This window comes from Petaurus breviceps, unplaced genomic scaffold (assembly GCF_028583685.1).
Source record: "Petaurus breviceps papuanus isolate PSGF00001 unplaced genomic scaffold, PetGlider_PUasm1.0 213, whole genome shotgun sequence".
Taxonomy (NCBI): Eukaryota; Metazoa; Chordata; class Mammalia; order Diprotodontia; family Petauridae; genus Petaurus; species Petaurus breviceps.
The window spans coordinates 6,870,384-6,874,741 of NW_027185860.1; positions in this window are offsets into that span (position 1 = coordinate 6,870,384).

A 4,358-nucleotide genomic window follows, 5' to 3' on the forward strand; every position below is an offset into this window, starting at 1 on the left:
CATCTTGTGGCCTTGCTAAGCTTTGTCTCCCCAGGAACAAAGATTGCTGAGAACTTGCCTCTTGTGTCAAGATGAAGAAAAGACCTCCATTTGGGTATTAAGTGCTGTGCTTAAACTTGTTGTAACTCTGGGGTAGATGCAATTGTGATTCAGGGGTGGGGAACTTTTGACCTTTTTGTGTTCTATTATTGAACAAATGAATGTACTTTACTTATGATTGGAAAGTAACCTCCATTTGAGAAGAGGGGCTTTGTGATGGACTAAATGAAGGTACCGCCTAGGGGTGGAGTAGTATTTAGAACAGGGACTTTGTAATTTATTGAATGAATTTAAGGTCCTGGGGTGGGGTGATACTTGGAGATTATTTAATAACACTTAGTAAATGCTGTATTTTGAATGATGTCATATTTTGATATTCTCTGTTCTTAATTTGTCACTGAATAAAATGGAGAGCACCTATGATGGTATTCTGAACCTTGGGAAGTTGCCTTTGCTTGGCATTATATTACAGCATTCATGTTCCCAAAGAGCATACTACACTTCTCATGGAGATGAGAAGCCTATGCCTTTGAGCCTTCCTGGGGGATGGGAAACCCATCCAGCCTGATTAGCATGGTCTTATGCTGAGAGGGCTTATTCAGCCATAAGGGTCAGAGCGGCACTGGCAGTGGTCCTCTACAATGACTATTAAGGAAGTGTTTCACATGGCTACACACGTATAATCTATATTGAATTGCTTACCTTCTCATTAAGTGTGGTTGGGGATGGAGGAAAGGAGAGAATTGGAAACTAAAAACTGTAAAAATGAATTATTTTTTTACTTGCAAGTGTTAAAAAAGGTATACAGGAAACAGGGTACAGAAATCTTAGTTGCCTTCAGGAAAATAGAAGGGAAAAGGGTAAGAGAAGTGAGGGGTGATAGAAGGGAGGGCAGAATAGGGAAAGGAATAATCACAGTGAATGACATCTTAAGGTATGGGGAAGGGAGTCATGAGGAGAAATATTAAAGATGAAAATCTTGTGGAAGTGAATGATGAAAAGTAAAAAAGGATGCCCTCCTGACAAAAAATAGTTTTTTAATGTATCTATTGATAAAATCATCCATTTTTTGTTATTGATATGGTCAGTTATGCTTATAGTTTTCCTAATCTGTAATCAATTATTGCTATAAATCTCACTTGGTCATAGTATATGATCTTTGCTTTTATCTCCTCAGTATTTTATTAATTTTTTTACCCATATTCATTAGAGAAATCAACTTTCAGTTTTCTTTCTTTTCTAAGTTTACATATCAAAGCAATAATTCTTCATCAAAAAACTTTGTGGTACTCTTTTTAAAAATAATTTACATAGTATTAGAACTAATTGTTGTTTAAAAGATTTTCAGAAGACTGTGCATACCCTTTGATTCAGCAGTGCTACTACGAGGTCTGTATTCGAAAGAGGTCATAAAACATGGAAAATGACTTACATATGCAAAAATAATTATAGAAACACTATTTATGGTCACACAATATTTCAAATTGAGGGGATGCTTATCAATTGATAAATGGCTGAAAACTATGGCATATCAATATAATGGAATACTATTGCACAGTAAGAAATGATGAACAAGGAGATTTCAGCAAAACCTGGAAAGACTTGCACAAATTGATGCAAAGTGAAATAACTAGAAAGAAGAAAACATTGTTTATAGAACCTGAGTATCATGTGATGATCAACTTTTGAATGACTCACCTCTTCTCAGCAACAAAATAATCTAATACAAGCACTAAATGACTCAAGAAGGAAAATGATATCAATATTGAGATAAGGAACTTTCAATTCTGAATGCATTTTCACTCATTATTATTTCTCATCATTTTCCCCCTTTTAATCTGTTTCTTCTTCCACAGTTTTGAAGAATATGAAAGTATGTTTTACATGATAGCACATGTATAAACCATATCAAACTATCATTTTTAGAAGATGAGAGGAGAGGAGGAGAGGGAGAAGGAAAATCAAAGGCTATAAATATTCTTGACATATAATTGAGGAAAATAAAATGCTATTTGAAACAAAAAATGTTGTAAGAACAGTTTAGGGTTGATGTGGAGTTCTAAATAAAAACAATTTCTAAGTTACCAAAGCTAATTACATAAGAATATAAAATCCTGAAATGACTTGTATCTTTTTGATTGGCAGAATGAAATAGGTACCTGGATTATGACATTGTAAATATGGCTATTATTCAGAAGAAATAGAGAAAGTAAAAGGGGTAGGTAGGGACAGGAATAAGGCAAGTGAGTAGAGCAATGGTTCTGGAGTCAGGAGGACCTGAGTTCAAATCAGGCCTCAGAAACTTGACACACTTATTAGGTATGTGATCTTAGGCAAGTCATTTAACCCCAAATGAGGTGCCTTATCCCCTCCAAAAAAGGGGAGGAGACAGGAGATTGTTAGGCATACATATTAAGAAGGTATATTAATGTCAGAAAATCCAATAATGAAAATGGAGAAGCATAATCAAGACTAACCAGATGGAGATCAATGGAAGCATAAAGAGAAATTATTTTGACAATGAAGTATATTACAGACCAAGAAGAAAAGAAAAGAAAAGAGATGAAGATTTCAGGAAATATACAACTGGTAATGTAGTCAGGAGGGATACAAAGTACAAAGGTCTCCCACCCCTATATCACATTGCCTTAATCTTGGCACTCAGAAAGTCTTCATTATTCTTGATTGGAGACCAGCTTCCAAACATCCTTAACTGAATCATCTTTAACAAAAACAAAGTACAAAGTTCTCCCACCCCTAAGTCACAGTAAATCATGACTTTGTCAGTCAGTACTAAGTACCCAAGGAAAATTCCTTTCAGCTTGATTCAGGGATGGCTCCCAGATTCCATGGTTCTTCTTCCATGCTCCCAGATCTTGTCCTAATTTATCCAACCATCACCTGTGTTCACAAGGATGCAGTTCCCAGCTCCTGTTCCAGGTCTAAACTTATGGTAACCAGTCCACCTCAAGCCCTTGGAAGTCTCTGTACCTGGGGAGAGAAAATTTAACAGTCACAACAATATCTACACACATTAAGCTTAGCAGAATTACAACATTCACATATGTTGCTGGCATTAACATCTTAATACACTTTCTGCCTTTGAAATCAACAGAAGTCAACAGACTGGGTGCCTATCTTCCTGAGGTAAGGTATAGGAAACCTTTGTACACTATGAAAGTATGGATAGAATACCTGTGCATGTTATGAAGTGGAAATCAAGATCCTCCATTACAGATAAAATTTAAAGTTGATCTATAAACACTAGCTGTAAGAATATTACTTTGTAAAGTTATCTATATTATAAAATGTATTTAAATGGTTCACCTCATTTAAAAGGAGTAAAGGAGTAAAATAGGTAAAAATACAGGGAACAGATTATCATGAAATAATATTCATATTAAGAAACTAAAGACCTAAATAGAAATGTGGAGGAAAAAGTTTGAATGAAAAACAAGGGAAGAAGAAATAAAAGCAATATTGTCATGGGGGGTACCTCCATTTGAACACAGAAGTAATCAGAGAATGAGTCCAACAAATTCAATCCTTTAGTATAGTTTTATCCTGTGACAGTGAATCATTTCAAATAGCTAGACCTAATCTGGAGTTTCCCCTGCTAAATGTAAAGCAATTTTTATATCCATCACATCTTAATGAAAATTTCCTCTTTCAAACAGTAGAGGAAGAAACAAGTAGATTTTTTTTCGTATCGCAGGATATATGAGGAATGATACAAATTTATAAGAAAAAAGCTATCCCCCAATGGATTAATGATCAAAGGATATGACCAAGCAGTTTCCAAAGGGAGAAATTCAAACTTTTAATAACCTTATGTTAAAAAAAATGCTCTAACTCACTCATTAGAAGACAAATGCAAATTAAGGCAGTTCATTTTTTTTTCATTTCACACTCATTTGTTTGAAAAACTGACAGAAAAGAATAATGAAAATTTTGGAGAGACTAAGGGGAAATAGAGACATCAATACAACCTTGGTTTAGTATGAATTGACACAGCTATTCTTGAAAATGATTTAGATCAACATCCCCAATTAACCAAACTCTTAATTAACAGTCTTTAAACCTGAGATAATATGATTACTAATATATCCCCAAATGATCAAAAACCATAATGGACTCTTATATTGAAAAATCTTCATAAAATTAAAAAAAAATTCGAAGCTGCAAAAAAATTTAGACTAAAAAATTTCCAACTTCTTGAGATATGAATACATAATTTAAGGCATAAGAATGTAATGGATTTTTATTTTGCCCAAAAAGTGGGAAGATAGATAGACAGACAGATAGATGAATAGATAGAT